Below are 14,032 nucleotides of genomic sequence, written 5' to 3' on the forward strand. Positions count from 1 at the left end.
AATAATGCTGATTAAGCTTGTGCCTGCTGCACATTCACTGGAGTATTAAATGTCCCGTGACAAGCTGTGGCTGCTAATGGTCACTGGGTATGCACTGTAACGTAACTCCCTCCCAGGTGACAGTAGAAAATATATTTAGAAAAAAAAAGATGGCGCTATCATATTCTGTCAAAAACAAAGTGAGGGCACATTCAATGTGACATTTATTGGCCAACCGAAGAAGAAAATACCAACAGGATTATCTGAAGCTCGTTATTCAGATTCATATCTTTCAAATGTAGAAGTAAGTTATATTTTATCAACCTAAAAAATAAGCAGCATTTAAAAATCTGAACTAATTTGTTTTGATTTTGTGCTCTCAAGTCATTCTGTAATGGCTGCTTTCTTAATGTGAGATCGAACTCTTCAACTGTAAATGATCTAGTTGCACCTGGTACAACAGGTAAGTGAAATTATTGTAGTTAGAGCCAGTTACTGCACCAAATCTGCAACAATTTAAGTTTTCAGCTGGCAAATGTCTGCTCAGTGCTGCCCACAAAACCTGTTAGTGTGGAACTTAGGAAACTGAGACACTGGATGTAATGTGACCATCAGCAGGGCAGCCTATCATTATACACGGCAGCCTGGAGTTGTAGTCCAGACACAGTGCACAGTACTACAATGGCCAGCTTAGTAGTTTTAAATTATAAAGAGCCCTGACTAGAAAAAAGCAGTTAGTTGTAATAGCGCTGAGTTCTTCTGTTGCCCTGTGGTCACATCTTACTGCCTGTTGTGTTGTGGCTTGAAATATTAATGTTTTATGTCCCCTGGTGCTGTGGCTCATTTTTGTCTGACCAGTAGCTTTGTGGCTAGAAATCTCTGAATACAAGAACAACTTCTGTTACCTGAAAATAAAACATTGGTTTTCTTGATAAGTTAACAATGCATTCTCTTGCAGCTGTCCTCAGTAGCATAGCCTGACTGATACTGGGTTTTCGAGGCCGATACATACAATATATGTACCAATATATCAGCCGATAGTATCTTTTATTTCTAGCATAAGCACATAAACAACAACCTTGATGCTGACCAAGATGCAAACTAAGTGGGACATTTTAGAGCAATGTTATTTAATGTCATTTAATCACAGATACCAATATATCTGCAATAAGCTGATATTTGCCAACATACCTGCCAGTCTAGCTCTTCTCTGTAGTCCATAAAACACACACACACACACACACACACACACACACACACACACACACACACACACACACACACACACACACACACACACACACACACACAGAGTAAACTCACTCACATGAACTGAATCTACTAGGTTACGGGAAGCATTGTTCATACACTGTACTATGTTTAAATGTTGCCACACACGAGCAAATGTTCCATTTACTGCAGATCCACCAATTAGCGCTTAACAGCAGATTGCCATTTACAGTATACTTGTCTTGTAGATAATATAAACTATCCGAACTCTCATGTCAGACATTTAAGACTACACACACACAGTTTGTCTTCTTCCCATCTGTCCATCTGTCACAGTACATCCATCTGTGTTGACCCCATCCCTCCGCTGTGGAACCTGCACGGCAACAGGGTGAGGGGAAAAAGAGGTGGGATGCTGTGGGTGGATGGATGGATGGATGGATGGATGGAGGCCCCACAGGGACACTCTCCTTATAAGGGCATAGAAGTGTGTGGCAGCTCGTCTGACACATGAGCAGACTTCACCTCAACAATCACGCGAGGTCCACAGGCGCACATGCACACTTTGCTTGTCCCTTCTGGACCTCTCAGAAACACCTACTTGCCAAAACACCATGTGGACGGCACAGACTGAGCGCTGATGAGAGTAGACACTTCACCATCACACTCACTTTGCTCATTACACATCCAACTTCTCTCTCTCTGTTCTTCAACTTCCTTATCCACTTTCACGCTTTCTTTCCTTCCCTTTTCTTCCCTCTTTGTTTCCTTTCTCCTTTTCACTTTGCTTCTTCCCCCTGGATTCATCTGGGTTTTTTTGTTCTCTTTTGTGTTTCCAGCCAGACTAACAGATGTCACCAGGCAGTCCACTCATTTACACAGTAACACTGAATATGATTAATTCAATTAGGCAGGAAGTCCATTTACAAAATCAGCCAGCAGACATCATTGCAGATTAAAAAAAACAGCCATTAGCTACACAGACAAATAATCAATCCAGCCTATCATTTAGCCAGTATGTTAGCTTTGTGAGCCACCCATTCAGTAAACAAGCCACACGTTGAACCAGGCAGTCAGCAGATGAGTCAGTCAGTTTAGTAGTCAGTAAATCTGTCAATCATCCTGGCAGGTGGTGGAGCCAGACAGAGAGGAGGGAGAAATAAACATGTTTTTTAGGGAAATATCAATTGAGAGTAGGAATGGAATTTTCCACGGGCCCCACAGGAATAACACACATAATAATAATAATATCATACAGGCCCATTATGTCCCAGTGTGAGTTATTAACAATATAAGTGTAGTAAGGTTGATTTAACCATAAAATGTATTGTTGAGAGCAGTGAGTTATTTTACATATCAGTGTTTCCCCTAGGTTGACTGCTTTGGGGGTGGGAGGGAGAAACATGACTGTAAGTGGCAGCAAAACACAGTAGAGACTCTCACCTGAGCTAAAATGAAATTAGAGCACATGAATTATTTCAATAACATAAATAGATATTTTGCCTTTTTTTTTTTTTTAAATTAAAACTGTTTTTCCCTTTCTTTGGTTTCTTAGAGAGGCAGGACACATTGCATCCATTAAAAAAATGCACGCCAAAAATGTCACTTTATATTGAAATCTCTTTATCAGTTTTGTTTTCCAGACTTTCCAGGAACAGGAGTATGACAGCTAGAGCATTTGTCCATCTCAGCGAACAATATGTTGGAATCAAACTTCATTTGTTCTTGGGATGAAAGATATGCAAAGAAAATCATATTGTTATTATTTTGACAGATTAGAATCCGGTTTTTGGTGGAAAGGGTACATTTTTGAGCGTTCATCACTTCACATAAAGTCTGTTCTCACATTTTCTCGACCTGAATTCATTTATACCCTCAAGGAAAACATGGAGTATCAAAAATCATCAGTGTTTTCATTGCATAAGGACTCTTCAGACATTCAGCTGTGGCTGTAATTGAAAATGACTTTCAGTGAGTGAAAAGGAAGAAGTCCAGTGACCAATTTTATGATTGTTAAGATACTGAAAGAGTGCAAAGGTTTCATTTCCATTACATTACTAGAATGGCACGCGTACCTCCACCACGGCCAAACAGATCCAGATAACAATCTGGATCTGCGCCAAATTGTACAAGGTCATAGATCTCAACATAATAAATACGTTTGAGTTTTTACATCAAGATCCAAACATTATTACCTCTGCAAGGAGGTTATGTTTTCACCTGTGTCCTGTGACCTGTTTGTTTGTCAGCTGGATTACGCAAAGAGTACTAAACTGATTTGCACCAAACCTGGTGGAGGGATAGGTCATGAGCCAGGGAAGAACTCATTACATTTTGGGCAAATCCAGATAATTTAATATGAATTTAAAATTTTTCCTCTTTAGTCTGGTGGATGTTGTTTGACACTGGCCTTTGTGGAGGCCTGCACTCTACTGACTGCATGTTCTGTGTCGAATAATTTTGCAAAGTTAAGGGAGGTGATTCCTGGATCTGCCCTTTTAACCGGATTGGCATTTAATTAGCTAGTCTGGATCATAGCTCAACCACGATGTTGGTTCCATGTGAGATATTGAAGGAATAAATATTTAAGACAACTGTGGAACTGAGTAAAAACAGCGTCACTGATTCCAAGTAGTTCAGCTTTGTTCTACATACTTAGCTCAATGTTTCCATTTTGTCCTAATTATCTTATGTCTCCAAAGTGATAGTTATTTTCTCACTGCAGCAGCTAGTCTTCTGTTGCCACACAGCGAGCAGCTCAGAGCCTTTGCTTCAGGCACAGTGAAGGCAGTTTCTGATGAAAGGCTTCTAATTTACTCCCTCCAGATACATTTTACTCGTCTGGAGGGAGTAATGAGGGCAAAGAAAGAAGCAAAAGAGTCATTCTGTCTGATGTTTTTACACTCAAGTTAGCTCTGTGTGTCAATGAATTATAGACATAGTGATGCCCCGAGTTAACCTGTGGCATTGACCTCTATAAGCACTCACAGATACACCACCGCAAAGATATAAAACATCACCATCATGAAACATTAACAGTTACTTTTGTGCACAGCCACACTGCTCGCCTGCCAGCCCTTGTCTAAAAGCTATCCGTTTCCATGGTGATAGCAGAGACGTCCATTAAAAACAGGGGAAGCACATGAATCAGAGTGGAAGCTGGAGGGTGCATACACATACACACTTTGCTCTTCACTGGTTTACTGTTAAGAAAAAGGGAAGGTATACGTGATGAAAGCTGCTGTCACTTCTGGTTGAACGCCTGGTGAAGAGGATGCCAAACCCACTGGGTAAAAACTGAGAGTGACAGACTGCAGGCGGGTGATTATGATGAGGGGAAAACGCCAGAAACAATCCTGAGAGAAATCGCAGACAAAATAAATCCACGAGAAAAGAAGCTGTGCATCCAAACAAAACCTAAAAACCTAAAGAAAGAGGGCGTCATTAATGTGTCAGCACCTCAATGTTGCTGAAGGCAATGAACCGAGAAGAAAGAAAGTAGAGCAAAACTGAAGAGCGCTGAAAAAGGCTTTCACCTCATGCAGCACAAGCAATGTTTCCACATATAAACACGTAACAACTGTTGTTAATGACAAGCAGAAAGGTACAGATCTATTTGAGGTGAATTGTGTGACATGGAAATACGCACTCTACTTGACTGTGACAGGGCTCAGTGAATGTCCTACTCCAATGGTGTGTAGCCACAGTTTACACAAGACAACAAAAGACTGCATATCCCACAGTTCACTGGGTATAATGAACCATAACAGCGAACATTCACGAGTCCCTCTTATCTAGCTCTCTATCAACTGGGTTTTCACAGTGTGTTTACATGGCCAACACTGGCCTCAAACCACTGACTACTCAATAAATCAGTGAGCACATATTATAATCTAATGCAAATTTGTCCAACAACAGTTTGAAGAATGGTTTTCTTACAAAAAAAGCAAAGACTAAAGTATGTAAAGATAACATATCTCATATTATCTTTATATTTTGGGTGTTCTGCTAATGCACAGTACCTGTAAATTGCTGACATCACTTTGAAAGGGAATGCAGAAACATGCTGACTGGCAGGCATCTGTTAATTGCCGTTCAAACTAAAATGACTTACCTGTGTAGCTGTCTTTGTGGTTGTGATTTACAGTAACCACTGGAATTGCTGGTGAATGAGTCAAAAACACAATGCAATGTGACAGGCGGAAACTACATGCACAGGAAACTGCATTGGCAAACTGTGATTACAACTAGGTCACTGCTAACACTGAGTGAAAACACCTAATAGCATATGTGCTGCACTAAACTACAAGCTGGCCTTGAGAATGACAACCGCATCTGACAATGAAAAACCAACAATGATAGTTTCAACAAACTGGATATTCTGTTTGTAGTCCACCTCAAATAGTATCACTGCAGCCATCGGTCAATGGAAAAGAACAAATCCAGTGTGGTAACATCCTGCGAATTTCACTGATGTGATGAGAGCGTGATGAGCACAGAGATACAAAGAGACAAAGTCAAAGAGCATTTGTCAAGGCCAACAGCTCCACTCAGAAAACTAGCTCCAACAAAATAGAGTCAAGGTTGTCACATCCAACTTGAAATACAATGCTTCCTTGAAAAGGCAACCATAAAAAACAACAACGGTTTTTGACTTTTATGATGTGGAGATTCATGTTGCTGAACTGTAGTAACTCCTTCTTTATGTTACACTGAAGTTTCTACAAGCAAAATAAGTCTTAATTCTAATTTACCAAGGGCTACAAATATGATGAACATTATCTTATTACAGTCATAATCACTTTTATTTTTCCATGAATCTTGACCATGAACTCGCTAATCTCAACCAACAATCAGACAACCAATCAGAGCTGCGGTCGAGTTATGGCAAAAACAACGACACTACTTCAAATGAAAGTGTTTTACAGGCAAATGATTTCCAAATCCCGAGTGTGTAAAATACACTTTTAAATTAAGATGTGTAAACTTTTCAACGTGTATCTCTCAGTGGATAAGTTTGACATATTGCAGAAGAAACAGCCCCAATGAGATGATTACATACATGAGTACATGTGACAGGTGCTTACTGCAGTTTTGTTTAACATCAAACCTCAACCACCAAACGGTTCCTGTTGCATGGAAACCCATCTGACACATGGCAAGTGCATGTTATCAAAATACATTTAAAAATACAGGTATTCTGCTACTAAAGTAAATGCAATTGTGAATCTTTCACAAGATTAAAAAAAAATACATATAATCAACTAATGATCTAGTCATATGAGGTATTATGTTACATTATATTATGCACTTACAGTACACTTGTGTTTCTGATAAAGGGGTTCACAGCAGCGCATTTAAATCACTCAGGTTATTTGAATTATCCAAATAAGTATAAACCAAAAAAAGAGACAATGTACAATGGATGTGCAGTTTCAACATCAGTTTTCTTACACTTCTAATTTTGGGAAAATACAAATAAGTGTGGTTTGTCTATGACCATTCACAGTTATATCAGCTGTTGCTGATGCATTACATCCTCCATAAAACTGGCGACTGGAGGCCTTGGCACAAACCATGGATAGCGTGACAGCTGTTGATGTGCACAGACATTCAGGATTGAACCTGTAAATCAATTATTTACATGGATGAGCATCATCTCCAACACTGGAAAATGCACATTTCCAATGTGGCTCCAGGTCACGCAAGGGGAGTTGGTGTGCAAATTTGTGTGAAGAGTAACCACAAGTCCCAAGTGAGACTCACGTTTCCAAACAAGGAGATAAGGTGTGTGTATGTAGGTGGAAATGAGCGCAAGTGTGTCTGATGGCAAAATCCTGTCCCCTATTGTGGCAGAAGATGGTGTGAAGCAGTGTGTGTGTGTATGTATGTTTGTGTGTGTGTGTGTATGGTGGGATGAGGTCACATCTGGCTCAGGACGATCTGCCTTCTACAGACACCCTCTAAGGGTTCAAACAAGGGTTAACCCCTCAATAGAGGTTCAATGAGCTGAAAGACTGCGAGTCTCCCATGAGTAAATGAGTGAGTGAGTGAGTGTGTGTGCGTGCGTGCGTGCGTGCGTGCGTCTGTCACAACTATGTTGCATCTTTCTTCCATTCTGCATGGCAACAGCTGATGAGTGGATGATGGATTCATAACAGCCCAGTGAGCTGGGTTTGGGGATTTTAGATGGGGTGAAGGGGAAACAGGGACATCACTAACTATTAAGATTAATTGATTTGACAGTGTTGCATGACAACAAGTGCCTGCATTCACTTTGTATTCATGTTATAACATCAAATGTGTTCGTTTTACAGACGTATGAAACCCTCAAAAGAACAACAACAAATGAGAAACAGTTAAATGTTAGATTTCCTTCTTGCGTGAGTGATTCCTTTCATTCATCAACTGACACCACAAACCAGATCAAAACCCCAACTGCTGAACAGGTGCTGAAAACTGCAGGAACTGTGTTAACTTCCTTTTTTATTCATGCAGGTTAAGCTGCACAGCTTCATGTGTGTAATTACATAAAGTCAGTTTGACTTCATTATTTCTATTCTTGTAAACAGGTCAGTTCCTCTTCACTAAATATTTCCTGAATGTTTGCAATAGCTGAGATAGTTGAGGTGTTATATTCTCTAGCAACATAATTACCATTATTCATTTAATTTTAGGTCATAATCCGGGGTATGAAACATTATATTAATGTAATGTAAATATGTACTTATGATGTAGGAGAACAGAAAAACAATTATAGATGTCACAGGAAATTATGTTGCCCCCCCACCCCCACTCCCCACCCCACCCCCACCCCCACCCCCACACAAGGAAACCTGCAAACTGGTAAAACCTGATCTGCAGTTTCTGGAATCTGGTCCAAAAGTCTGAGACCACCTGAGCATCTGCAACACACAACCGTCAAACAAAAGACTTCTCAAAGGTCAGATGTAATAAGAAGAGGCAATTTCCTTTCCAGTATCTTGGTGTACATATCTCAACCAGCCAAGCTGATAAAACATTTATCATGGAACATGATGAAACAGAAAAAGACCTGATCCTAAGCAGCACATTCCCTGGCAGGGCAAAAGCCTACTGTGTTCTTCATGTTGAGAAACAAGGAGCGACCACTGAAAAATAAATCAATTTTAAAAAGGCTTGCGGCACTTTTCAAACACAGTCAATCCCAGACGGAGGAAGACGACCAGCAGCCAAATGCTTCTACATGCTGGCTGTGTCTGGGAGCCACTTTGGCAAAGAATCAGATATGAGAACTTGTAATGTTTGGTATCTCATAAAACATGACAGTGATTATGGATTGAAGCAGATAAAGTATCCAGTTCACAAAAAAAAGTTATGTTAACACATTATTTTTGGAGCCTGAAGTTGAGTTGCTGCCATTTCGGTGCAACAAAATCCAGATCCTGCGAATGGGCGTGAAACGTTTAACGGGGCTACAGTTTAGCGACCATCATATCTGACTGTGACATGCCGAGGAACCTGTCAATCAAGCAAACATGCCTCAGAACTGTGTATTACATTTGTAATTTCTTCCACCTCCTCCTTGGTACAGTACGTTCTGTTTGCTAGACCTTAGAAGCCTTATAATTACAGATTAATTGCCTAATACAATCTGATAAGAGGCTACTTCATGCCCGGTGTGGGACATGAATACAGAAGTGGTTGTTCCTCCCACAGAACTCTGGCAGTGTGTCAGTTGTTGACAATTAACTAAAACATGCTGGTCAGACTTGCCCTGCATTCAAAGCCTGCATATTCAGAAGTGCAGATTCAGACCGGGTGAAAGCAATGATGAATACCATAGGAGTGTGTTTATTCCTGTTGCAGGTGCACAGCCACACATTAGAGAGCACAACTTGCAATGACGTACTGAGACAGGGCGTCATGGTTTAAATATCTGAGTGGCTTCTGTCTTTAGAATCACGGCCCATTAGCTTTCACTTAATGTTGGACTGTTTTCAAAATGAATGGAGAGGAATTTTATCTTTCACTTTCTACACTGCACCAAATGCACACCAAACTAATGCGGTATGTATTAAACCATAACTGTTATGCAGTGTTACTGCTCCAACTGATGTTAAAAACTCTAATAATAAAATTATAATATTCTAAATGAAGCCTGTCAATACCCAATTTTGACACTCCAATAGGTTTTTAGCCAGTGGGTGCACATCCTGCAATTTGTGTGTCAATGTGTGATTGGATTGTAAGTTACAACAAGCGGAACTGTTCTACCTCCAAAATACCGTGTACTGACCGAGTGGTTCTTATGTCTGTTAATCATATTTCCTCCAAGAGGAACTTGGTATAAACCAAAGGAAACCAAAATCAACACCAATGACCCAAAATAACTTCTGTTTGGGAATCTCTAGGAAAATGACTGGCATGCACAAATGAATTGTTTAACTGGTGCGTCTCCCACCACCATTGTTATCCAAACTGAACTGCCTTCACAGTGCCCTAACCACGTACTTTTTGTATGGACTGCTTCTGTTTCACCTAACTGGTTCTCATTGAGGAACATTCACAGTGAAAAACTCCATAATAAAGTTGGTATTAAACGCCTGAACAATTGTTCCCTGCCGCCAAGTGATTTCAGAGATGCAGAGAAGAAATCAATCCAACCCAAAAATTGTGACCTTTGGCCTGGCAAAATCTGGGCCTGCTCATTACACCAGTCTGCTTAGAGTTGTTCTACTTAATAATGCAAAAACTGCTGAGCACTAAGTAAACAAGTTGCATAGTTGGTAGCATAACAACAGTCATAAAAATTGAACACTAATGTGGCAGAATATGAAGAGCACTCAAACTATGGATGTATGCAGATATAAAACTCTTAGGGCCGCTGGAGAAAAGTGGGCCCCGAGTGACAATGTGTGCTCAATTATAGCCCATCAAGAAAACAAACATTAAAAACACACCAGCCTGCCACTTTAAACAAAAACAACATGATTGGCCTTGGCTTTCTGCATCCATTTTTAAAATCCTTCTGCTGTTTTGACTGGCCAGGAAAGCAGGCCTTCAAATTGGGTTAGGGGAACTGCGTCTCCCTCAGGCTTCCTTCGCTGGAGCAAATGTGACAGCAGGGCGTGTTTGGGGGGTTGAGCTCAGCTCGAGGGGAGGTTGGCTGAGTTTTGCCCTAATATGGACACAGGCCGGGGGGGTGGGGGGTTGCTGGAAGGCAGGGCAGAGGGTGGGCTGGGTGTGGAGAGGGAGGAAACCTACCCAGCACCACCACAATGGCAGCCTTGCTTCCCTCTGCTGTATCACTGATGCCCTTTATCCTTGCCTCTTACAGTCTACTTCACATACCAGCACAGGATTCAACTGTTTTGGTCTACTAACTGTTCTCTAAACGCTCTGTGCACAATGAAGAACTCTTTGTCAGTGAGGAGTCGCACATCAAGCACAGTTAATTTTTAAGTACTCCTGATGCTCACTGAAATGCTCTGGCTCAGAACACCCCCCCCCCCCACCACACACACACACACACACACACACACACACACACACGAGTCAGTGATACTAAAGCACAGCAGTGAGTCTCCTCCTCTGCAGCAGTACTCAGCTCTGTTCAGCTGCTGGCTCTGTGTGCCCTCTGGTTCAGCCAGCTGGGCCTGCAGCCTAATTTTACACTTGCTCATTACAAACTCGCCACTATCCCTCCTCCACATCTGGCCTCTGGTGCAGAGAGAGGGAGAGGGACGCTGATAATGGCAACAGAGACAAAAACTCACAGAGTTCATTTTTTTCTGCTCAGGGAGTGGAGGAGGAGGGGGTGGTGGTCAGTGGACGTAGTAAACAACTCACAGAGGCTCCTGTCAATGCTGAGAAAGAGAAAGTGGGATAGAGAGAGCGAGAGACTGCCAAGGCACATAAGAGCGCATGAAAAGAACAATGGAAGGAAGAGAAGAGAAATCAAGGCAAAAGCAAATAGGAAAGTAAAGGAGGGCGTTTGGTATTTGGAGAGGAGGAGGAGGCAGAGTGGCTGTCTGGCTACTAGCAGCCATTGCTGCGCAGAGTGGGACTCCAGGCGTAGAAATTCCTCCTACATCTCTGCTCAATGCCACTTCTGTTCTGCCAAGGCCTGCATGTCAGCAGCACAGATACAAAGGGAACCATGTCTGTGTGTGACTGACTTGTTTGAAACCAGTGTGTATGTGAGAGCATCAAGCGATTTACACCACTACAGGCTCCTTCTCTGCTGGGTGGAGGTCTGGTAAGCTACGCCAACCGAAACTACCAAGACCTTGGCAGCAAGATTATTCTAAACAATATAATCAAACAGACAGAGGTGCAACTGCTGGGGTTACCTGAAGAATGCCAACATCAGCAAATGCTCTGACTTGTTGCTCAATAATTTAAGTCTGCTTTGATGTTTTAAGACCAGAAGTCATTTGATAAATGCGTTTATTCAAATGGCGAAAGGGCAGCACTTTGGTTGTGTTTTATACTTTCCGCATCCTCGAATACATGAGGCTCCAGTAGGGTCCAAGTGACGTAATTTCCTCATCAGAGGGTGTACACAAGACTGTGCGGAGGTCTGTGTACCATTCAATTTGTTATGACCACGCTGCCACTACGTTACAAGGGCACTGTTGAGAGTCCAAGAGGACTACAAAGTAATATAATAACAACTTATCATGAATGGTGTCCACATCTGTCAACAAGCATCATGTGTCAACACTGTAGTATAAATGAGTCTAACGTGGATAAACCTAAAAAGGAATAGTTTGGCATTTTGAGAAATAAGCTTTTTGCTTTTGTGTAAGATGAAAATATTGAGAACCCTTTCATATCTGTCAATTGAATATGAAGCTACAGCCAGCAGCTGGTTAGCTTAGCATAAAGATTGGAAAGAGTAATACTATCCACATACCAGTACCTCTAAAAGCTCACTAATTACCATGTGAACATTCTGGCAGATACCGTAAAACCACAAACTGTCATTTTCAGTTTCTCACACTTTAGTGAGAAAGCTAGGAAGTGTCTTCCTTTAATTCTATATTCTAGCTCAATGAATTGAAATAAAAAATGACCTGCTTTATCATTACATTCACATGATTGGCAATATTGGGATATTTGATATTGCTAATATTGTCCATCTTTAAAGCAAACCATGGACAGTTAATCCTTCTATACACTGAGCTTCATGATACAAACTGCTGAGCTTATTGTTCACAGCTGAGAGAGAGAGAGAGAGAGAGAGAGAGAGAGAGAGAGAGAGAGAGAGAGAGAGAGAGAGAGAGAGATGGTCTCTGACTAATTTCTGCAAAAACAGCTTACACAAACACAGGGAGTGGGGCACAGGGGTTTCCTTATGAAAACAAACCTATTTATGGCTTTTAGTGAGCGCTGGCTCTACTGTGAAGCATCAGCGCTAATCACTTCAGAATGGCCTTGCAGACGATACTTGACCTTTACAGAGCATGCAGGCCTTTGGCCTCTGTCATCAGACAAGTTTGTCAACTGAGGCTCAGATCAAGTGCACTCGCTCAGTTGGTCCTGCAACATATCTAGGCCAAACAGTTTTTTTTTTCTCCTTACAATGCTTTCACTTTGTTACCTGTACTTTGCATCTCATATCCACAGATAAAGGGGACTGCACAAAGCACAAGCGGGACACACACGTCAACCTTTGCCAAATTGAGACGTGACCAGTTTCTGACCATTTATACTTTTACACACAAAGGCTGTAAAATTATTTAACCATGCAAAATGGTAGAACTGCAGCATGTATGCAAGAGAAAAAAAATCTATTTTTCTGGCAGCACGCTTTGGACCTCCAAATAATTACATAATCAAATTATCAAGTCTAATAATCAGCATTAATCATCATAATCCCAGCATACAGTAATCAGGATCAGGATTTAAGCCATTACTCTGCAGCACTCGGACATTAAATCAGTTTGGACACACTCAGTGCCCTGCCCTGACAGAGCTGCTGTTGTTTTGGTCCTTCCACTGGTTTTTGTGCTGATACACCCTCCTTACCAGAGGGTGACGGCTGTTCTCCTCAACATCCTAATATTTCTGCTCTCACAGACCGTTAAGCTTGTCATGAACAATAAACAGCTGTAAATCTCCGGGTTCCTGCACCTGCTGAGATCAGTGAGCGCGCTGCTGAGTTGCAAAACGCCAAGATCCTCCGGCCAGCTGTGGAAATGCAGAAAAAACAGGTGGAGTGGCAGAAAACAGCTAACTCACTATTCTCTGTGAAACTTAAATATTATAATGATTTATATATTCAAGTCTATGATGCATATTGTTTCATATTTGTATCATAAACATTTTTCCAATTGAATTTGCTTTCAAACACACTGATCGGGCAGTAGTGACATGTGTAGCAAGAGAAACTGGCTTGCAGGTAATTTCACTACATAAAATAGAAATTGACTCACACAGCAGAAATTTGCCATTTGCCAATAAATATAGACTAAGAATAAATATGATCACAAATATGACAAAGACTGAAAAGATGAGAATTATTAAATCTGAGTTTTTTTCTTTTATCTTATACTTTCATAGCTTTCAACTTAGCTTTTTACTGTAACACATTTTCCAAGGCTTTCCAATTTTCCAGTGGCCTAGAAAGTATGATGCTTTGGGCATTTGTGCATAAATAAACGGCCAAAGCAAAGAAGCCCGTTGTTGAAAGTAGTTTGCACAAAATCGATAGGACAGATGGCGTGCATTTTAGATGACCCCGTCGTACCACCACTTAGGTTTCAAAAACAACATGCTGACATGAGGCAGTGTTAAACCTCACAGGGTTAAGTAAGGACAAAATAGAAGTCGTACA

The 14,032-nt window shown here is 41.1% G+C and overlaps 1 protein-coding gene across 2 annotated transcripts in view; it reads right to left on the reverse strand.

Annotated features, from left to right (window-relative positions):
- LOC111240347 (protein FAM49A) overlaps positions 1-14,032 on the reverse strand; it is a 35,270-nt gene that overhangs the window by 15,781 nt on the left and 5,457 nt on the right. The window contains exon 1 of one of the 2 annotated variants that reach the window (XM_022770328.1): positions 5,324-5,346. The exons of the other annotated variant lie outside the window; for it this stretch is intronic. The gene's annotated coding sequence lies outside the window, so the exon portion shown is untranslated. Of the gene's footprint in view, positions 1-5,323; positions 5,347-14,032 lie in introns of those variants that run through there. 2 annotated transcript variants of the gene reach the window in all.

Source organism: Seriola dumerili, unplaced genomic scaffold, assembly GCF_002260705.1.
Source record: "Seriola dumerili isolate Sdu_G_001 unplaced genomic scaffold, Sdu_1.0 BDQW01000025.1, whole genome shotgun sequence".
In the NCBI taxonomy this organism is placed as follows: Eukaryota; Metazoa; Chordata; class Actinopteri; order Carangiformes; family Carangidae; genus Seriola; species Seriola dumerili.